The sequence below is a fragment of the Myotis yumanensis genome, unplaced genomic scaffold (assembly GCF_028538775.1).
Source record: "Myotis yumanensis isolate MYYU_CA2020_CCGP unplaced genomic scaffold, mMyoYum1.0.hap1 SCAF_8, whole genome shotgun sequence".
Lineage (NCBI taxonomy): Eukaryota > Metazoa > Chordata > Mammalia > Chiroptera > Vespertilionidae > Myotis > Myotis yumanensis.
This window is the reverse complement of record NW_027223759.1, coordinates 81641079-81665775: the sequence shown is the minus strand read 5'-3', so window position 1 is coordinate 81665775 and position 24697 is coordinate 81641079.

The window sequence follows — 24697 nt, the reverse complement described above, 5'->3', positions numbered from 1 at the left end:
GTTTAAATGCTGATGGGAAAGAGCCTTTAGAGAAGGAAAGTTGAGCATAGAGTGAAAAATTGATCAATTAATTCACTTGAGATAGATGTGGGTCCATTACAAGGAGAGGTATCACATTCACAAGCTCTAGTTCTACATTTCCCCTTGTGACAATGTGGAAAGATGGGAGTATTGTAGATGGAAGTAGAGGGATACAATATAAAATATTAAGGGATTTTCAATTGCTGAATATATATATATATACTAATTTTCTGTAGGACATAAATGAAATTCTCTCTTCAGAATTATGTTGTTTATATGTAGGAGTGATACAAGGGTAAAAGTGGAATATGAAATAAGGGCTAGAAAAGACATGAGAAAATCTGAAACAGTCATTACAGAAAATTACTAGATAGTATTGCGCGCCCCGTGGGACTGGGCAATGGGAATCTGTAAGGGCACCGAGGTGAATGGTCAAAAGCTATTCCTCTGTCTTGCTCAGAGCTCCTGTACAAAGGAGAGAAGGTAGAATGTAAGAATGACCTCTCTCATGTTGGAGTATTTAAGGCAGATGTGAGAGAAGTTTCACAGGACAAAGGAAGAGCAGTCAGAAGTGGCCTGGAAGAATAGAAGCAACAACAGGTCTCAAAAAAGCCAAAGCAAAGCTGAATGGGGAAAAGCAGAAGATAATTGCGAGGATATGAGGTTCCAGTCATAAACTGAGGTATTTTCATTTAAGATTTTGGTTTTAGAGGGTTCCATGATGATAAGAGCAAAGCTATGCCTCCAGGAGTGGATGTTAGAGTTGAGATAGTTCATTGGAGGTCAGAAAAGCAACATAAGTCAGGCTCCAGGATTTGAAATCACCCAGATTGTGGAAGACCTTAGCGTCAAGAGGAAGATTAGCAGTCCGGTGCTCTGAATTGGTTTGTAAAGGAAGCAGGTAGCATAGAACTCAGGTGTGAGAAAGAATAAAGGAAATAATTGGTGACTCAATTTAGTAATGAATTTACTCATTTTTATTTTAGGAAAATGAAAAAATAAGCTTATTTCACACACAGAAAAATGATTCATTTAGTCCCTCATTTCCCTTTGCATTGTGACAATTATTCAATGAAAAGTCCGTGCCTTGTTCAACTTCTCCTTGCAAGAGTCAGCTCCACAGAGAATAATAATGTAATAATAATAGCACATACAAAGGATTGACTATATTTAAGATATAATTCTAAGATTATACACACATATATATATACAATTTAATTTCACAATTTTCACAATTACCTTATAAAGCTACTATTATTCCCAATTTTCAGATAAAAAAATAATGGCAGTCCAGCTAAGCTAACTTGTAAACTATTACACAATTAAAAGTAGTAGATCTCTCATGTAAATAGCCATACAGACTATTATAAGATCATTAATTAGCCTAATAAAAGAAGAGTCTTTCCCATATCTCTGCTTCTAATTAGGAGATTTAGTCTTGCTCTCTGTGGTAATCACACAAAACTATGCCCTTCCTTATCATTAAATCCAGTCAGTAAGATTTGGCCTCAGTTTCCCAATATATCACTTCTGTATTTTTAGCAAGATGAACCTAAAACCTAAATGACAATGAATTTTGTCTTCCTAGTTCATGCCAGCTTTCTATCCACAGAGTTAATGATTCCAAACCTAGCTGAAATTCTGAATGTGGTCATGACTTGGTCAGGTTGGTTTTCAGGAAACATAATTTCAATACCTGGAAACTGTACTGCTTTGATCTGATCAAAGGGTTCTAAACCCTTGATAATAAGACACTCTACATAACAGGCCACTCATCTTATCCCTCTGAGTGTATAGGGCATTGTAGACAAATATTCTTAAATAATATCATATTTGTTTCAAATATATTAACCAAACAGCACATCTTGAAAAAGTTTTTTTTCATCAGTTTTGTCAGAATTTTTAAAATGGCCTCATCTTTATATTGCAGTCACCATTCAAATGAATTAAACACTTCAAATTACCCGTTTGTCTACTGCAAAGCAATCAAGAAGACAAGTCACCTTAAGAGTGAGAGATCTATTATTTAGAAAAGTAATAGGATATATTTTACATAAGAAGAACAATATCAAAGGGAACAAATAATAAAAGGCAGATTTCAAAATGGAATTAAGGACATGAAAGAGTAGATGTATTTTTTCTCCCTTCTGTGAGACACCGATCTTTTCATAATAAATGTTAAAGGCTATGTAAACAATGGCATAGAAAGCAAAAGCAAGATATCATCACTTAGGTGCCTGGCAACAAACATCATTGAACTGGTTTATTTTAACATTAAAATATTTTTCAATAAAAAGATATCTAATCACAAGTCATTATAGAGTTTTTATGCTTTGTGATATTTGCAATGGTAACAAAGATAACTCAACCATTTAGAATGAAAAAAGCTAATCTAGATAAACTAGATGAGAAAGATAAACTGTCTAGGTCAAATAAGGCATCTACTTGACACATCTCTTTCGTTAGCGATTTTCTCAAAGATAAGCAAGAAAGCTTTCACCAAACTGTGACTTTTACAGGATTAATGTATTCAGCTCTCAGTCAACAGCTTTCTGGAGTGGACTGACTTATATATTCCTTGTCCCCTTATCTACCTGAATATATAGATACTATAGCCCTCCCTGACACAGATAATTTGTAGAAAACTAAAGAACCACAAATACAATATGACTTGCTATAGGAAGCCAATGGGTCACGAAAGGCACCTAACTTTTGCTAGAAAATATTTTGCATTTTTGAACATGAATTTATAGTTAAGATTATCAAAACAACTATTCCAAGACACACTATTATTTGGAGGATAAATATAAGCTTCTTTACCATTTGTATTGGAGAAGAGTTTTTTTGTTTATAAAGAAGAGACTAATGTCACCTGACCATTCTAATACATATATTTGCCAGAGACATGCTTATTGATTTTGAGAGAGAGAGAGATATATCCATTGCCTCCTGTATGAGCCCTGTCCTGGGGAATGAACCTACTACTTAGGTATGTGCAATGACCAGGAATTGAACCTGCAGCCTTTCGGTGTACAGGATGGTGCTCCAACTAACTGAGCCACACTGGCCAGAGCACAAAAATACTTTATTCTGCAGTACAGAGGTTGAGGGGAACAGCTTAAGATGATTAATGTTCTAAAAATCAACAATTATATGTTTTTCAAATATTTATAGTTCTTAGGACTAAGTAAACACATTTTGGCATCTTTTAATCCAAATATAAATGTGGAGACAAAAATAAAAAGATCCAATAGTGACCCCTTATATTGTTTTCACTTAAGGGTCCAAGGATTATTGTTTAAGAAATACCAATTTGAATGTGTGGTACCTTTAAAGAATGAATGACAAATAGGGAGAGTTAATGGCCTAGGAGAGAGTTGAGGACAGTTAACTTCAGATGGCCATTAATCCCCGGTAAGTGTTTTGTGCTAGTTATTGTCTCTAAACATTGAAATGAGAAATAATTCAGGACTATGAGTTCTTTTTTATTGCAAAATTGATAGTTATAACAGCAATTGCCAAATTCATATGAAGGTTGGCCCATGTTAACTTACTTACGTAGGTTTATTATCTAACCTTTTTTATGCTACTCATAAATGTATACAAAACATAAAAAATCAACAACTACCTAAAGTTATGACTAGCTATTTATGGGATATAAAAATAATAGCGATAAAGTACTTAGCAGTTTTACTGAACATTTCATAAACTGTGATTACATCCAATATTTGACAATTCTGTTGTGCAACTTTGGGCAAATTACTCTTTGAATTTAATTTCCTCAACCATAAAATGGAGTAAATACCAAAGATAATATAGAAATGCTGCACAGATTAACTAGGCCTTCATCTATAAAGTCTTTAGCATAGAACATTGTGCATACTTAAGACGCAATAAATATTATCTCAGTTCCTTTAATTCCCTAATCACTTGGAACTTAATTGGGCATCTAAGCGTAATGAGTGAAATGATAACAAATGTGCTCACTGTCCTCAAAGTGTCCTCACCATTTATAAAAATGAATCCCAAGGAAAATAGTGTCTCCAAATGTTCTTAAAAAATAAAAACATTTCATAGCCAAGAAAGTTTACACATTAAACTAGGTAGATAAATAACTAATATCTATCTATAAGTATATGTACATATAAATATATAGATGTATTTAATCTCTTGTCTGGTATAGTCATAATATATAGTAAGTAGCATATTAAAAAATCTGACATATCCTAAATAAAAAAGTATATTTAAACTTTAGAGTTGTTTTGCTTTAACTCTATGAAACACTTATGAACATATTTTAAGGAAGTTTTTAACAGACAGACTTTAATAAGTACAGGCTCAGCCTTTGTTGAAGTTAGTTGATTGTAGGTGTTATATTAGTAAAAGCACCTTGAATTTGTACAAGTCTGAAGCCTGCATGTATACATTAACCCAGTTAATGAAAACTAATACACGAAAGAAGTGCAAAGGACTGAATTGTAACAGCAACAGAAAGTGTGAAGTGTTGGAAAAGACCTCGTGGAGACACCCACGGGACCTGGGTTTTGAAGTCCACACAGCATTTGGAAAGTTATCAGGCATCATTTCTTGAGGCAGTCAAAAGGCACGGGTGCGAGTCATGGTGGCTTAGCCAGATGTCTAAAAGAGATGTGTCAGAAGCAGCATCTGCTAGACCTCACTTATTTCTGGCACTTATGGTCAGATTGCAACTTACTCTGTAGAGCGTCTCAGATATGCTCTGATCCTAGTCCTATTGGGCAAAATCAAACTTGCTTATTTTGACATAGAGAAATAAACTGTGTCTTGACCTATCTAAACTTTATCAGCAGAAATGTATGATTTGGGGAATGGGATTTTTACACCTTTGACTGAGAACACTACCACTTATTGAGAATACTATTCACACATTAGGGCTGCTAATTTAATACTTGTTCTCTAAACCTCATGTGCCACTTCAGGGGGTTTTGAACACTGCAGACTTAATATTGTCAAATATTAAGATGCAATAAATATTATCTCAAAGCAACTCTAAAGTTTAAATATACTTTTTTATTTAGGATATATCAGGTAGCTCTTCTGATTTTATATTTCTCAACCTTTCCTTACCCTTCTCCCCCCGCCACCCCAGACCCCCGCCCACAGAACCTGTAGGTGGTTTTCCTAAGCCATTGGAAGTAAGTTGATAGATTAGTGCCCAATTCCATATGTACATATTCTAAAAAAGATATAGAAAGAAATTAATCAATATTCACAAGGTGATACCCTGTAGTATATGTCTTATGAGACATATGGGATGGGGCCATAGCCTTGGCAAAGGACAGACATCATTGAAAAGTCATTATGCAAATCTGCAGGAATTTATATGAGCTATTTGGAAGATGGTGAAATTAGAATGGCTGAGCAACAGAGACATCTGTGTTGCATGAGCTGAAATTTAGTTCACCATTATGGTATCACCTTTTAGATCTGGCATAGGATCTAGGTTCATGCAAGACAATCCTTAGAGATAGTCCCAGCAACAAATGGATAACGCAGGATTAGATATGGAAAAGTGGTGGACAATCTATATCTTTTCTTCATCTCTAAGACATTATATTAAAAAGATGTTCTAAAACTGGCCCACCATGGTTCCACTTAATCACTTTCATTCACTTACTCACTTAAACCAGTGATTTTCAACCCTTTTCATCTCATGGCACACATAAACTAATTATTAAAATTCTGCAGCACACCAAAATATATGTTACATATTTTTTGCCAGTCTGATAAAAAATTGGTATAATTTTGATTTAGTCACAGTGGACAGCTATTGTTGTATTGGCTGCTATCTTTTTTTTTTTTTTTTGCAGTCTAAGGGAAAAGAGGTCAGTGCCCCTGACTAAATTGCATGTTTTAAAAATTCTTGTGGCGCACCAGTGCCCCTGCCACAGCACACTGGTTGAAAATTGTGGACTGAAATATGATTGGATTAATTAAGCAGCTATTCATACCAGCACTAGGGTGCCAGAGATAGGTGTCTTCAAGTTTCCTACAGTTTAAGCAGTTTAAGGGAACAAGAGGCACATTGAAGGAAGAATGCCTTACATGATTGCTGGGTTTACAAGTTTTCTAAGAAATGCTCCATATAACCAGGCAAGTTCACCTTTGCTACCTCAGTAGAGTGTGGGTAAAAATAAATAAGATGTCTATAGTTTAAATGGATATGTCACTTTTAAAGAAATTTTTAAAGCAAATTACTAAAATGTAGGACCAAAAATAACAAAAGAGGAAAATAATGAATTGGTTTCATTGTAATGGAAATAGAGTGGCTTGACCATGAAAACCCCTTTTAAAAAAATTCACAGTCATGTCAAAACCAAATCTTGCTACAGACTATTGACAAAAAAAAATTGTTCAATCTGCTAATACATCTTGGTATTCTGGCATCTCCAGAAATTTAAATATCATCCCTTACCCAATGGACTCCAATATAAGTCCAGTGATTCTAGCCACAGTACATGGACAACTTTTAATAGTTAATCCATCTCCTTGGCCCCTATAATAATTACTGTCATTTCTTGGATATCATCTGTTATACTGTACTATTATTTCTAAGATCCCATGATCTAATAGAAGCATCCTGTAAAGTAAATTTCCTTCTTTCCAAAGGCCATGCTTTTTAAAATATACAGCCAGACAGGAACACTGGCTTCTACAAAGAATAAAGACCTTAAATTTCCACTTGAAGAAAAGTGAATTTCATGTATGATATCTTATCATGTGTGGTCCTCTGTGCCACACCCAGTGGAATTGTCAATTCAAATAATCCAATCTACAGCCTACTTACATAAACAAACTTTGTAATGCTCAGTTTTAGAACAAAGCTCTACGAGAATGATTCTAGAACTTGCAGGGTGTAAATGACACTGGAATGAGGTTTATAAGAACTCTTGGCATTTAACAACTCCACCCAACCCCTGTATTTAAAGACTTGACCGAATGTTCAGATGCTTCTAGCAGCATATAGTCATGTCCCTGAGCTGACCAACTCCCCTTTGAATTCCTGTTGGGAAAAGCTCAGGGCTGTCAAAATAATTTACCATTTATTGTAGCCAATACCTGACAATAGACCTCCCACCACCCTTTCTTAGAGCACTTACTGAAAAGGGTTCATGATTGTCCCCTTGAGATATATATGTATGTTAGAGGAGCTTCTCTCAAGGACCTGGAAGTGTTTATTTTAAAATGTGATCATCAGGAAAGACAAGGCTTCTGTCTCTGTGGGCTGATAGAGTTCTAACTTAGACAATTGCCATCCAGAAACCAAGCCAGGACTAATGGCATTTTCACCCTGACCAACTCTCCGTAATTTTTCACTTCCATGACTCTACTTGTGTTCCCCCTCCCTACTCTCTCATTCTCCTTTTTGCCTTTAATCCTCACCTATGGATGTTTTATTAATTTGAGACAATAGAAAGAGAGAGAGAGAGAGAGAGAGAGAGAGAGAGAGAGAGAGAGATCTTTGTGAGAGAAACACTGATTGGTTGCCTCTCATATATACCCCAACCATGTGCAGACTGGGGATAGACCAGGAATGAAACTCGAAATGTAGGTCTGTGCCGTGATCAGGAATCCAACCCATAACCTTTTAATGTTCGGGAAGATAATCCAACCCACTGAACCACCTGGCCAGGGCTCTCTCATTCTCCTTTTAAAAAGCCCAGTTACCTCTGTGCAAATCAGAATAGAGCTCAGCTCTTTCTCCCACTGTTAGTGGTGTTTACATAGAATCTGTTTTCACTGCTTTAACTAATGTCCAGCATAGTTTATCTTTGGCAGGCCCACTACATTATAGGAAAGTTCATCAGCACATATAAAGTCTAATCTTGCACCAAAACTGTCCATGAAAATTGGAAAGCCTACAGAAAACACTGATAGCCCTCGTATTTCCTCCTGAGCAGTTTTTTTAATTTTCCAAATGGACTTCTTTAGGCCTAATATCATATATTGTCTTAGTGGCAGCAAACACTCCTATCAAAGATAGAAATTTTATCTAACATAGTACTAAAAACCTACTGTGGCCTGACTTATTGGACTATGAGGTCTCAAAGTAACACTTGTATATTCTGACAAATAATTCATTTTTCTTCTGAATACCTAACCCAGCCCATTAGAGAGAATGAACATCAATTTCTAGAACACAGTGTGTAACTCACTGGAGAAAGGGAAGTACCCATCTACTTGTCGTTTAATGTAAGTCCATCTGCACCTTTACCCAGCGCATGCCTTTCTCTGTGGCTCTGCTTTTGCTTGTCCATGTCAATACCAAGCATTATCCTCATAATTTATTACTGCCTTTCCAAGTTTTACACCAGGATAAAGTCAGATCACTAACAAACTAAACAGGCTCAAAGCATCTCTAATTGATGATATTCAGAAATAATTTAACTGTTTTAGAAATTTTTTTTTAACTTGACTTGCCAGTCACTCTTTTAAGAAACCACATAGCATTAGCATCAGGTATATTCACTATTACCTATAAAGGTGATATTGTAACCAAAGGGAAATATTCATTTTTATAAAATGGACCTAGAAAAAGAAATATTGGCTTCCTCAAAACTCTGTACTTAATGATCTTTTTTTCTAGTATATCACTTGAAATTATCATCTCATATAAGAGAAGAGTAGAAAAAATAGGAGTACAATTAATTAAAAAGGAGACCCTTTATGAAACAACTACAAATTTCACTCACTTAATGCCAAAAGGGATTAATCAAAGGAAATGTTTAATGGGTGATTGCCATCTGCATAAATTAGATCATAGTGTCAATTCCCCCCAAATTGTAATAATACCTTTTATATTAAACTCCTTGATTGCTACACTCATACTGCTATTCACAAATTCTTCAACCCAAGTATATTCTGATCACCAGATTTTATATTTGGTCTTACACTTATAATGCTTATAAACTTTCCATGTCTTTTTCAGATTCCAAATTCCACAACGTTGGTATTTTTATCATTGTCTATATTGAAATTAGACTCTAGTTATCTCTGTGTTTGCTTATTTTGATAAAAGCATTTCTGGTTGAAAACCAGCATGACTTAGAAAGTAAGGAGTTGAGGGGAGGACATCTGCAACCATGAGAAAACAGGAAAGTTAGTCAGGTAGATTATCTGTGGCCAATTGCATTCTTTAGTAGATATATGCAACTGAAACAGTTACTTCAAAATAGAATAATGTTTGACTTATTTAATTAGCAAAGTGTATAGACTTGGATTCATAATTTGTGGGACAAAAGAAACATTTTAAAAACTATCCAGATAGGGATTTTTGAGCATAACTAGGAGAGTTATTAAACTCTTGATGTTCAAGATTTTAAAGATCTGAAAATAGTGTGGTATTTTTCATCATCTCTAATTTATAATTATCAGAACTTCTTATTTTGTATTTCTGTTACCTGTAATTGAAATAAAATGTTTATACTTATGGAAATAGCAAATATATATATATATATATATATATATATATATATATATGAAAGATATGAAAGAGAGAGAGAGAGAGAAAACTTGTTTCTTAGCTTCAATTCTACCATTCTATAGTCTGCTTTGTGGTGCTAAGGCTAGGACTCAGCAGATCACATTTATCCTTTGCCATCCTGTTCCCTATTAGGGTCTGCAAAGAGGGTGACTAGAAAGGTCTTCCCTGTTTTCTTCCTCTTTCTTGTTTTTGCCTTCTGGTTCCCTTCAAGCATCACCCAACACCCAAGCATTGCTGGTTCCAGTAAGCAGTCTTTCCAGCACGTACAGGCCCAGGATCATGGTGCCCACTTAGAGACATCAGCACCCCCCACTGGGGGTGTCCCTCCTCAGAGTCTGGGTCCCAGCCCTGTGGGGCCTATCCTTCGAGCTCAGTAACACAATCTCCAGCTGGGCAGTAGGTCCTTCTTATATTTTCCTTTTCACCTTCCTGAATCTCTAGTAAACAATTAGTTTGTTAATTTCTGTATTTTAAAAAAACTGGTAAATTTTTTGTTTCCTGATTGGACACAAACAGATACAATAATCTATAGAAAGAAATATATGCTATTCAGTACACACACACACACACACACACACACAATGTTTCCTGAAACAATATTCACCATTAGGGTGTGCATATACTATGTTTTCTATTATTTTATTCTATATTTTATTTTTTAAATTACTAGTAAGAGTGTGCTAGATTGATTTTACAACCCACTATTAATTCTTAACCTGAAAATATTGACGTATATGGAACACAAATGTGCAGTCTAACACTAATGTCTTGCCTACATGATGACTTAAATCAAATATTTGATTTATATGATGGAATTTTATGGAAATTTTCTAAATTTAAATATGTTGCTGAAACCGGTTTGGCTCAGTGGATAGAGCGTCGGCCTTCGGACTGAAGGGTCCCGGGTTCGATTCCGGTCAAGGGCATGTACCTGGGTTGTGGGCACATCCCCAGTAGGAGATGTGCAGGAGGCAGCTGGTCGATGTTTCTCTCTCATTGATGTTTCTAACTCTCTATCTCTCTCCCTTCCTCTCTGTAAAGAATCAATAAAATATATAAATAAATAAATCAATAAATAAATATGTTTAGAAAATTGGAAATAATAGATTAAAAGATGATGAAAAGTAAAATTTCAAAATAAAACTAAGAACTCAACTTATGCAAAGAAACTCTACTGGGATGATCTGCATTAAGAGTTTAAATCTTGCAATGGATATACTAGAAAATATTGAGTGCCAAAGAATGATTCACATACACACATACACACACACACACACACACACACACTACACACACACTCACACAATGATGGAGGAAGGGCAAATTCATTTTCTTTGCTTGAGCTACGACATCCATGTTCTCCAACCCTAGGACATGATCACTTCTTGCTCTCTGGCTTTCAACTCAAATCCCCTTGATTCTGGGGCCATGAGACTCAAGCTGAAATAGATCACCACCGTTCCCTGGTTCTCCAGCTCAGAGATGGAAGATCATGGCACCACATGATCTTCTTGTGAATCAATTTCTATAATAAATCTCCACATAAATGTCTCTATTTATCCCATTGGAATCCTAATAAACCCACTTAGCCATATATGTCCTTTATAGTCAGTTCAGGTATCATCTCTTCTAGCTCCCAGCTTAGTGAAGCAAAAGGTTCACACAGTACATATGAAACTATGGATACACATTGTAAATTCCCCAGGAAATGTCTGGGTTGCTTGGCTTCCCCACTCTGCTATGAGTGCAAGGACAGAAAGGTATCACACTCATTTGAATATCACTATTACCTGGCCCATTGCTTTTTCATAATATGTATTCTATAGCTTTACTGTTGAAATAAGCTTCTTGAAGACAATAATTAGCAATTTGTTCTCACTAATGTTGGTAGTACCATGAGTTCAGAAGAGAATACAAACCAGGAGATAAATTTAATATAATCTGTCTACCACTTGTAATTTCTCTTCCCTTTTTTTTTTCAATACTCCTGACATTTGGCCCCTAGAAAAATTGGCTCAACACCCTAGTCCTTCTCGCCCTGCCTCCTGGCCCAGTTTTCCGGTCTCACACATTCAGCGCTCTCTCTTACTAAGGGTGTGCTGTGAGCAGCCGGCATCATGATGACATACCATTGACTGCCTCCAATGTGCCTCCTGGCAGCTCTCTTCACAAATGAAATTTAAATTGAAAGTATTCCAAAACACATTCATGACCTCAAGAAGATTTATCAGTTCTCCTGGTGTATGTAGTAAATGAAAAGTTATTATTCTCTCTCCACACAAATTCTGTCTGACAGATGGTGTTTTGTTATTTTAGGAAAGTATCAGTCCACTGAGTTTTTAAGGGGTTCCTTTAATAGTCCCATTGCAACATTTCCATAAATCTTTTGCTACTCTCTCCGAGAACACATACAATAAATTCTTCCATAGTATAACTACAAAGAGACTGGCATCTCTTAGGGTTAGGAAGATGAGATTAAGAAAATTGATATGAAAGACCTCTGTAAGCCATCAATACTTCAATAATATATATGCAAACAAGGAAACTTAAGTTTTCCAAATAAGTTCCCTGAGAGATAATTCTTCATGGTATTACCATATCTCCATGGAACTAGCTATTTAAAGTTGTTCTTGTCAGTCAAGTAACTGCTTTCCCAATGTGATGTGCTTCTTGCTTCTTGCATTTTTCCATTGCTAGCTGATAAAACTGAGTTTTATGTTTATCACTACTCGTAAGTTCACATGAAACAAACTGAGACACTCAGAGCTAATGTCAGCAGGGGAACCAAAGAAATGATATTTGTCTTATTAATGAATCCCAGGAGATAGCAATTGTGTCATTGTTGATACATCTCACAAGGATCAGACTACATGAGCTGCAATTAGATATGATTACCAACAGGGATTGCTGTTTAAGGTCATTATATAATGACTAGAGGCCCAGTGAACAAAAATTTGTGCACTCAGGGGGGTCCCTCAGACCGGCCTGTGCCCTCTCACAGCCTAGGACCCCTCAGGGGATGACCACCTGCTGGCTTAGGCCTGCTCCCCGGGGGATTGGGCCTAAGCTGGCAGTCAGACATCCCTCTGGCAGCCCGGGAGCCCTCAGGGGATGTCCACTTGCCAGTGGGGAGCAGGCCTAAGCTGCAGTCTGACATCCTTAGTGCTGCTGAGGAGGTAGGAGAGGCTCCCACCACCACCACTGTGCTGGCAGCCATCAGCCTGGCTTGTGGCTGAGCAGAGCTCCCCCTGTGGGAGTGCACAGACCACCAGGGGGGCAGCTACTGCATTGAGTGTCTGCCCCCTGGTGGTCAGTGTGTGTCATAGTGACCAGTCATTCCCAGTCCTTCTGCTGTTAGGGTCAATTTGCATATTACCCTTTTATTATATATATAGAGGCCTGGTATATGGGTGGGAGGCAGCTGGTTTGCCCTGAAGGGTGTCCCAGATCAGGGTGGGGGTCCTGCTGGGGTGCCTGGCCAGCCTGGGTGAAGGCCTGAGGGCCATTTTCAGACTGGCCACACCTCCTTCAGGGTGGGGATCCCCCCTGGAGTGCCTGGCTAGCCTGGGTGAGGGGGTGAGGGCCATTTTCAGGCTGGCCACACCCCCTTCAGGGAGGGGGGTCCTGCTGGGGTACCTGGCCAGCCTGGGTGAGGGGCTGATGGCTGTTTGCAGGCTGGCCAAGGCCCCCAGTGGGGACCCTCACCCCATGAGGATGTGGCCAGCCTGGGTGAGGGGCTGATGGCTGTTTTCAGGCTGGCCACAGCCCCTTCAGGGTTGGGGCCCCCGCTGGGGTGCCTGGCCAGTCTTGGTGAGGGGCTGATGGCTGTTTGCAGGCTGGCTACTGCCCCCAGCCACCCAAGCTCACAGTGGAGGATGACTGGAAGCCGGTATCTGGGATTTATTTGTCTTCTATAATTGAAACTTTGTTGCCTTGAGTGGAGCACACAGCTGCTGGCGGGAAGCTTGGCTTCCTCCATCGCTGGGGCAACCAAGCCTCCTGCTTGCTCCAGCTCCGTTGCTGCCGGCCGCCACATTGGTTGGGTTAATTTGCATATAGTCACTCTGATTGGCTGGTGGGCATGGATTGAGGCATAGCAAAGGTATGGTCAATTAGCATCTTTGTCTTTTATTAGTGTAGATAGTGTCCAAGAAAAAGGAATGAGAGTTTTGCAAAACTAAATAATGTTCAGGCAGCTTTAATAAAAGAAATTGTTGAATATGTTTTTTGATTTGTTGACTATAAGATACCAATATGTCATTTTAGGTAGGTTAAAAGAAAAACTACTATACCAAATTAAAACTTAGATTGGAATTAGTAGTTTTATACTGAACAGGGTAGGGCAAAAGTAGGTTTATAGTTGTTCATATAGAAAATAATATAATAATAAATAATAATACAAGAATAAACACTATATTTCATGTACTCACAGCTGCCAACCTACTTTGCCCCAACCTGTATATGAATGTGTTCAATAATAAGTAAAATAAACATAAATAAGCTAGACTGTCTTGATATCTTATACACATTTAGATCTAAGTCAACGGCAGTAGTCTTTTAACTTTGGAGGTATAAATTGCTGCAACACTTTTGTTGGGCAATTTGTGAATATCCAACACTAAGTTTTTAAAAAGTGCAGACTAATTTTTTGGCCCTATAATTCCATAGCCAAAAACCAGCTTCAACCTGGAGCTACAATGTATACTTAACATTATGATTATTGAAATATGGCATGAACATGACAAAATTCAAAAATAGTAGACTAAAAACACAGTGTCTGCGCATACATAAAAGTAATCAATCAACATGCTAGTTACTTAGTCTGGTTGGGGTGCTCAGTTAGAGCATCATCCCATACACCAGAAAGGTTGCCAGTTGGATTCCAGCTTAGGGAACATACCTGGATTGTGGATTCAATCTCTGGTCAGGAGGCAACCAATTTCACATCAATATTTCTCTCTCTCTCTCTCTCTCTCTCTCTCCAAAATCAGTAAAAATTTTAAAAATTGCCCAGGTTGGATAATAAATTGTTTGTGGTCACTAATTGGTAGAGGATATGAGGCTACATGTTAGTGGCGAAACAGGGATCTTGCCTTATAACTCATATCATTGTTAAACAAAAATGCCTGGACTCACATACTATGTGATACAAAAGTGTCTCTTCTCATTTGTCACCTTTTAGCACACTCTGGTTTCCACCCAGCACCTCCGTGGAAGCTCACATTCCTGCCCACACTCATGTCAAATTAGGTTCATATTAGGTTGATGTATATGGAATTAATAGGCTAATTTTGTCAGTCAGAAAGTGTTGAATATTCACAGTTCATGTTCTTAAGCCTATATCTCCACTTTTTGGTATTACCTTTCCATCACTATAAAAGAAGTGGTTTGATATCCTAACCCCCCACAAGTATATGCAGAGCTACAAATGATCAGAAATTAAAAAACAAAACAAAAATAAAACAGACTTGTGTTTACAGAGGCCAATGTAAGATGAGTGGATATTAAGGTTGTGGTACATTTACAGAATGGAATAATATGTGGCCATAAAAACAGAATAAATTCTTGCCTTATGTGATAGCATGGATGGACCTGAAGATTATTATGTTAAGTGAAATACGCCAGTCAGAGAAAAACAAATATCATGTGATTTCACACATATGTGGAATCTAACGAATAAAATAGACTGATCAAGAAAATAGAAAGAGAGGCACAATAAAAAGAGAGGAACAGTGTGGTACATCTACACAATGGAATACTATGCTGCTGTAAAAGAAGGAACTCCTACCATTTGCAACAGCATGGATGGAGATGGAGAGCATTATGCTAAGCGAAATAAGTCAGAGAAAGGTAAATATCATATAATCTTACTCATTTGTGGATTATAATGAACAACATAAACTGATGAGCAAAAACAGATCCAGAGACAGAGAAGCATCAATCAGATGCTCAAACCTCAGAGGGAAGGTAGGGGAGGGTGGGAGTAAGAGATCAACCAAAGGACGTGTATGCATGCATATAAGCAGAACCGATTGACACAGACACCAGGGGGGAGGGAGCAATAAGGGGGATAAGGACCCATGTAATACCTTAATCAATAAAATTTAAAAAAAGAGAGGAACAGTCTGACAATTGCCAGAGGGAAGGAGGTTTGGGGGACTGGATGAAAGAAGGTTAAGGGGTTAATCCAAAAACATATACACATAACACATAGACACTGATAACAGTGTGGTGATAGCCAGAGGGGAAGAAGGCTGGGAGCTACATGGAGGTAGACAAGGGTAGAGAAAAATGGGGATAGAAAGAGACTGCTTGGGGTGATGGGCACACGACACAGTGTACAGATGATGTTTTATTAAACTGCATACTTGAAACCTGTATGGTTATGCAAACCAATGTCACCCCAATAGATTCAATCAAAAAATAAATAAAAGAAATGGTTTTCAAATGGGCATATGTTGCATTGTACTTGGATATTGGGATAACATTTTTTCTTTTCTTTTAAGATAGTTTTTGGTAACTTAAATTTATCTTTTTGTTTCCCAAAACAGTTACTACACTTAACCATTGAGCATCATTCTTGTAACTGTATCCCTCATAATTATATTCCTACTAGAAGGGACTAATTCACAAAGGGCTCTTATTGTCCTAATAATATATGGGTATGGGAAGCTACTGAGAACTTTATAAATGCTTGAAATACTTTTCCCAACTACTTTGTCCCAAGAAATGTCCTCCCTAAAGGGCTTAGACACTAGCTCTCTTACATAAGCAGCAAATCAGATTGCTTAGTCTGCAACCCATATTTTCCAGATTTTTCCATATTGTAAGGAATGTATAATAGCTGAGAGAAGCAGCTGTTGAGAGAGGAAATCTGAGTCCCAGTAGCCATTCGAAATAAGAACTGGGGTTCTTTGATTCCCCTTAATTTATCTTTATTGTTGAAAGTATTGCAGATGTCCCCTTTGTTCTTAAAACTGCACTTACACAGCTGCACCTTGACCAACAAACTCTCTGAGGCCAAATCACTTTCTTAGATATCAGTCAAGTGAAAACAAAATAAAAAGCCTTCAAGGTTTGTAACTTAGATTGGAGAAGGCTTTGAAAGAAATGAAAATAGAAATTGCTGGTCTGGATTCTCAGTCCTGGGTGAGGGGAGTCTGTAATGGCGATAACAGAGGGTGCATGTTCCACAAAGCAATCCCAGCAGAGAGAAGAGTAAAGGCTAACAAAGGCTATTTCATTCATTTCACACTTATTTTATGACTAAAATTTAAATCTGAAAATTGAGAGGGAGGGGCACGACCCCATGCTTGAATACACAAAACTTGTAGAGGAATACAAGTTAAGAGCTGTCATTCAGCCCTGCTGGTGTGGCTCCGTGGTTGAGCATTGACCTACGAACCAAGAAGTCGCAGTTCTATTCCCAGTCAGGATACAGGCCTGGGTTGCAGGCTTGCGCCTCAATGTAGGGCATGCAAAGAGCCAGCCAATCAATGATCCTCTCTTATCATTGATGTTTCTTTCTCTCTCTCTCTCTCTCTCTTTCTCTCTCTTCCCCCTTTCTGAAATAAAAAAAATATATATATATATATATTTTTGAAAAAAGAGTTGTCATTTATTCATTCATTTCCTCATTTATTCATTCTCTTAAAGCCCTTCAATCAAAGAGAGAAGGGACATACAGATAATTTAAAGAATTATGAGGCATCTGATGAAAGGATGTTCCAGAGGACTTAGAATAGGAATTGGGCTTGTGTTGGGTGATTTTGAGAATGATTCAAAATAATTCTTTTTTTTTTTTTAATATATTTTTATTGATTTTTTACAGAGAGGAAGGGAGAGAAATAGAGAGTTAGAAACATCGATGAGAGAGAAACATCGATCAGCTGCCTCCTGCACAGCTCCCACTGGGGATGTGCCCGCAACCCAAGTACATGCCCTTGACCGGAATCGAACCCGGGACCCTTCAGTCCGCAGGCCGACGCTCTATCCACTGAGCCAAACCGGTTTTGGCTCAAAATAATTCTTGTCTCTCTATGGAATGCTGCCAAGTAATGGAATAATTCTATGTAGAGTATCGTAATCCTTATCTAGAAAGCAGTAAAAACAGTGAGAATCTAAAGATGTGATTGTAAAAGAAACATTAGTGACCAATATTAGCCAGGAAAGAGGGATTGTGGGACATGTTTTTGTACTTAGGAAATGTCATGATTTTGCCTTGATTCATCAGTCACTGAGTGGCCTTGTCTAATGTTGCTGTGATGTGGAATTATGTCCAATAGGAAAGCAACAAGGCCAAGTTGTGAGTGCCCAGCACTCAGTTCTCCGGAGCTACCTTTCTCTTTTTCCTGTCATTTTTCAACAAACATGTAATAAGCATCTAATAGGCTTGTGGCTCTACAGTTACAAATATACATCTGAGTAGCCTCAGCCCTCAAAAAATAATTGAAGTTCGATGTTATACACTAGAAATTAGAATTATATGTTGAGCAGGTGGCCCAACTGAAGAAAGTTTCAGGATGGTGGGAGAATTCAGTGAAAGTTCCTCAGAAGAGGTGGTATTTAACCAAGTGTCAAAGAGATGCATAGCTTTTGCTAGTTTCAAATAAGGAACGACATTGCAGGCAGAAGTAGCCCCTGGAAATGTTCCAGTATGTGAAACATGCTGTGATCACTCAGATAAATCTGAGAGAGGACCTTACATCTCAGGCTGATGAGTCAACACCTTCTTATTTCCTCTAACCTGAAGGAACTATGAAACTGTGGAAGAATTTCATACAAAGAAAGCTTATTGATACTTTTCTGAGTCTTTAGTTTATACAATGGGATTTTATCTACATATAACATTTAAAAACTAAATAAGATCATACCAAAAGAGCCAGTTGCTGAGCCTGGGGGAGGAAATGTTAATCAAGGAAGACATACTGGTTTTAAGGAGACAGAAATTACTTAGTGTTTTCAGTAATTTCACTTGATTTGGAAGAAGAATAAAAACAATTGGGATTTACATATTAATATTAGAAATACTCTGGTTTTACTTTGTATTTTTTAAAATTGGTCTTCATTGTTGAAAGTTGCAGATGTCCCCCTCTTTCCCCATTGATCCCTTCCATCCACAAATTAGTCATTCTTTCTTAACTTTTCATTAGGCTACCATTAAATATAAAATTCATAACATTTTATTAATAAAACATTATTAAGTGCTGAGAGCACCACCAAAGGAAGACATGGGAACTTCTCAAAAGGTCTAAATAAGATCTCCTAACCTTTCTTAAATAATTTAAAAAGCATCTTGTGTGCTGATAAGGAAAGGAAGTAGAAGACTTCACAATTTTCTTTCTAGACTAGAAATTGTATGATAATGTATTCTAATAAGTCCTTGTAGTTAACACAATAGGGAAGGACTTCTTTCTGAACACTATGTTATTTACATTATTTTTCTGTTGAATTAGGATAATTTTACCTTAACATCAAATTAGGTGTGAAATTGGTTCTAAGATTTTCTAAGCAAAATGGTTATCAATGATTTTTACATTGTTCTGAAATCATTAATATACTTACTTAATTTAGAAAAATGTAAAAATATTTTAAAAGCCAAGGAAGAAAAAAAGCACCCATAATTTCTTCTAAATATGTTTCTGTTTAATAATTTGACTTATATTCACCTATCATATTTAAAACATAAATCACTGCAAGCAATGTTCAATTCATATCCCAGCCCAGATTCAACTCACCCTCCAAAGTCCCCACGTAAATCTCCACTCTTTTAAATGTCATTGTCTCTTTTCCTCCTTAGCACACCTGCTCTCACCTGTCATCAGAAATCAGTGTTTAGGTCATTTTACAATTCTGTTCCCCTCATTGACAATGAATAGTAGGGTTGAGAAAGGACGGCATTAATTGCTTTTTATTTCTCCAACTCCTTTCTCCTCCCCCAAAGCTTTATGTACCATTAAATGCCATCCATTTAAAAGGGCCCACAAGTATGTTCAAGGAATAAAATGTACAAACACTTAGGGAACCCACTTAGCTGTCTAGTATACAGACATCAAAGTTGCAGACAGCCCTCTAAAGATGATGAATATCAAAGTAAAGGGGGTCTCCTATAGAGAATTCGGTGCAAAATAATACGCTATTGTATTACATTATTAAAGGCAAGAATTTCACACAAGAACTTAATTCTAAAGTAAATGGATTTTAAAAATTTAAATGACTTGTAATTGTTACAATAAGGAAATTAGAAACAGTGTTGACAACAGTACAGGATTTAATTCTTGGAACAGTAGATCCTATATGTGCCAGCAATGATTGGAATAACTAAAATATAAGAAAGTATAATAATGTCCCCATTAGGATTTTTCTCTTTGATTAACAAAAAGAAACTGTGTGAAAAAAGGAGACACTTAACCGCAGCCCCTGAATGAGATCAGATAGCCTTTCAGGGAGTAAGCATTTGTGCCAGGGTGATCTTTATTTCCTGACAAAAGATTCCCATTCTTTCCTTCTTTCCATTATTCAACATCTTCAGGGATAATCATCAAGTGCCTTGCATGGTGCTAAATGCTCTCCATGGTGGTAATATCATTACATACAACATCTCAGTTAATACTCATTATAAACTTCAGCTAAGTACCATTATTATATGGATTCTGTAGTTGAGGAAACAGATTCCCAGAAAGTCATTTGTTTATGTCACACTGCTAGGGAGTGTTACCGGGCAGTCTGTCTTAGGTAATGCCTGAATAGAGGGCCTAACTTGATTCTCTCTAATATTTTATTATGGATATAATATATATCACTAACATATCCCACATATATATGCTTTTAACTTTGGAGGTGATGAATATGTTCATTATTTTTATTGTTTTCGTGTTTTTACATACTTACCAAACTTAAAAAAAAACATGTGCGATTGGTTGTATTTCAGCTTATACCTCAATCATACTATTCAAAATAAACTATATATTCTTTTATGAAGAATGAGAGACTGTACTTTGAGAGATAAAAATAGAGAATCTCAACCAGTTGAAGGAAACCTTTTATTGGAATCAAAGGTGCTAATGTAGCACAAGGTCTGATTCTAATAAGTACAGTGATTCAATTAATATGTTGTTATGATGATGTGATTGTTATTAGTAGCCCTAGTAGTAACAGTATGGGCACCAACAAATGGGTGAGAAAACAGAAAGAAAAATGCTATTTACCTTCCTTTGAGTACCTGCTTATTCTGGACATTGTTTTATACTGTTTGAAGGAGATGGAGAAGGAGTAGGGAGGGTAGCTAAAAATCTTAACTTTCAGTCATGCAACAAACTTATATTAATAATCTAATAACAAGTCAGGCTTGTACTATATACTGTGGATATGATTTGTGCAGATACAGTAAATGCTCTTATGGAGCTCCTTTATTGGGGTAATGCAGTACAGTAAAGACCACAAAGGAGAGTATGATCTTCTTCAGTGACTTCTGCATATTTTATTCTATATCTGCATGATATTTGAAACTTATTTAGCAAAACATTCAAAAGACATCTATTTAAAAGAGTTGTAACAGGGAAAAACTAGCTTGAACACAGAAGGTGCTAACACCCTCCTTCTGTGAGTGCTATAGATTTTGTTTCAACATTTAAAATCATTTGAAAATGTGAACCATTTGAGTGTCTGTGTATTGAAATATCTTTTCTTAGGGGAATAACATTGACTGGAATTTATTAGTATCTCAGAATCATGAAGCCATAAAACATCAGAGCTGGAGAAAAGAAGTCTGAAGTCATCCAGTACGATTCTATTTATAGATGAGAAAACTTTTAGAGTCACAGAGACATGAATTATCCAATGTCACACAGTAACTGGGAGGACAGTCACTACATCCCACTGCCACTTCTTAGTGCTGATCTCCTCACTGTTCACTAGGCAACCTAGTCATTCACATTTGTTAGTTAATAGGAAAATGTTATTGAAGGTCATTTGAAAAATACTATCTGTAATTTTCAGCATGTGAAAATCATACAAATTGTTTAAAACCTTAAAGACTCTTTGACAAGATTATGTGGTAACTTTATGGTTCTTTGCCACAAGTACAACAAAATACTTAAATATTTTTCAAACTGGTGACAAGTTGCAGCATTCACAAACTAGACATAAGCTTCTGGTTCAAAGGAGCAGAATCACTATATTTTCCTCTCAAAAGTCTATTAAAGTTATAATAAATAAATAACAATCCTATATAATAAAAGGCTAATATGCAAATCGACCAAATGGTGGAAGACCGGTTGCTATGATGCACATTGACCACCAGAAAGCAGACACTGAACACAGGAGCTTCCCCTGGTGGTCAGTGCACTCCCACAAGGGGAGCGCCACTCAGCCAGAAGCCGGGCTCACAGCTGGCGAGCACAGCGGCAGTGGCAGGAGCCTCTCCTGACTCTGCGGCAGCTCTAAGGAAGTCCGCGGGGAGCGGGCCCAAGCCATCAGTCAGACATCCCCTGAGGGCTCCCGGACTGTAAGAGAACACAGGCCAGGCTGAGAGACCCCCCTCCGAGTGCACAAATTTTGTGCACCGGGTCTATAGTAATGATAATAATAATAATGCTTAAAATGGGAGTTTTGGGGACCTCAGGGGGCAGCCAACTAATGATGTTGACAAACTTCTGAACTAGAAATCATATGGCTCATACTGATGAACAACCCAGAAGAGAGAAACCACAGCTAAAAGCATGTACTGAAAGTAGTGCAGATGCAGTGGGACAGGCCACCTTCTCTACCTGACAAAGCCTCCAAGTTTCTGATTTCAAAGATGGAAAATATGAGCTGTCAGATGGTAATGAGAATAATATGTTAGAGAATCCCATGACAAGTCATCCCTCCAAACTTTCCCTACTCCACCATACTGGAAAAATACACAGTGACAAGAAAGAGTGGCATTCAGCTATAGAACAATTCTGAAAAGGTACTACTGACAGAAGTTGGCTTATTGAATCAGAGATATCAAGGCCATAAAATGGATTTGGGAAACTCAGAACATCACTTTCTTTAAGTATTAAGAGGTTAGACTTTCATGCCTAGACACTTACCACCAACCAAAACCAGAATAAAACTTTCTAATGACATGTCCTGTCCACTTAAATATTGAGCTCATTGTTCACTCTGAAATTAATAAAAGAGAGAGAGACAGAGAGAGAGAAGGCAGTTGTAAAAATGGCTTACATAGAAAGTAAACTCATACCAGCTCTAATAATTACTGACCTTGTCTATCATTTAAAAGAGAAAAGAATGAAAACTAATTGTACAAAAAAAAATAAAGATTAAGATTAACAAATGGCTAGTTGTATCAGTCTGGATAGGGTAAGTTATACTACAACAACAACAAAAACAAATAAAACACATGCCAAAATCACAAATGACAATAATGTAAATATTGCTTGTTTTTGTGGCATAAGGAAAAAGAGCTAATGCACCAACAAGTACATGCTCAACCTAAAAGGGACACACATGACTTGCACTCAAATTGCACAGACAAGTGCTGATCTATGGCCCCATTCACAGGAGAGTCTCAAGAATATTGAAACGGGCTAATTAAATGAAATACTCCCAGCAAATGTCAAGGGAGTGAAGAACTTGAGTTGTTTAGTAAACAACACTAATGACCCAGGAAGAAAGAAAAGCTTTGGAAAACAAAAGTAATTTAAAATTTCTGGTGGGGTTGCTCAGTTGATTAGAGCATCGTCCTGATAAACCAAGGTACACAAAGTTACAGGTTAGATTCCCAGTCAGGGCACATACAAGAATTATCCAATGAATGAATGCAGAAATAAGAGGAACAATAAATCTCTCTCTCTCTCTCTCCTTCTCTCACCCTTCCTCTCTCTCTTTCAAATCAATAATAGAAAAAAATTCTCATTATTTTCTTTAGCAAGTTTGATTTTGTTATATGCATGAATCAACATCCAGGTGCTATGTGAAATGAACAATTAGGGAATGAAATATTTTTAATTAAAATGTTTATAGTTCAATTATATAGGCAGATAGTTATCAAAGACACAAAGAGTGGAAAATAAATTTTGTCAATGTTGCAATTAACTGTTTTGTGTGTGTGTGTGTGTGTGTGTGTGTGTGTGTGTGTGAGAAAGAGAGAGAGAGAGAGAGAGAGAGAGAGAGAGAGAGAGAGAGAATGAATTATCTAGGAGCAAAAAATGATCAATCCAGATGTTTCAACAATCATACAATAGTAGATCCACAGGAAAAAAAATGAGAAAGAATAGAATGAATAAAAAAGCTAATGAACTTAACTAATTTTTTAAAATTTCTGGAGCAGAATAAAGTTGGAAATATTTACAATAAAATGAGTAAATAAGTTGAATGATAAAACAATCACATCTTGGCAAATCTTATAGAATTTAAGAAATCCAAGAGACATATGAAAACACACTAAAAGTCACTAATCATCTGAGAGATGCAAATCAAAACAACAATGAGGTACCATCTCACACCTGTCGGAATGGCTATCATCAACAAATCAACAAACAACAAGTGCTGGCGAGGATGTGGAGAAAAAGGAACCCTTTTGTGCACTCCTGGTGGGAATGCAGACTAGTGCAGCCACTGTGGAAAACAGTATGGATTTTCCTCTAAAAACTAAAAATGGAACTCCCATTTGACCCAGTGATCCCACTTCTAGGACTATATCCCAAGAAACTAGAAACAGCAATCAGGAAGGATATATGCACCTCTATGTTCATATCAGCACAATTCACCATAGCTAAGATTTGGAAACAGCCTAAGTGCCCATCAGCAGATGTGTGAATTAGGAAACTATTGTGCAGCTACACAATGGAATACTATGCTGCTGTAAAAAGAAGGAATTCTTACCATTTGCAACAGCATGGATGGAACTGGAGAGCATTATGCTAAGCAAAATAAGCCAGTCAGAGAAAGATAAAAATCACATGATCTCACTCATTTGTGGAATATAATGAACAACATAAACTGATGAACAAAACAGAACCAGAGTCATAGAAGTATCGAATAGACTGTCCAACCTATGAGGGAAAGCAGGGGATGAGGGAGTAAGAGATCAACCAAAAGACTTGTATGCATGCATTTGAGCATAACCAATAGACACAGAAGGGGGGGTGAGGGCATGTGCCAGGG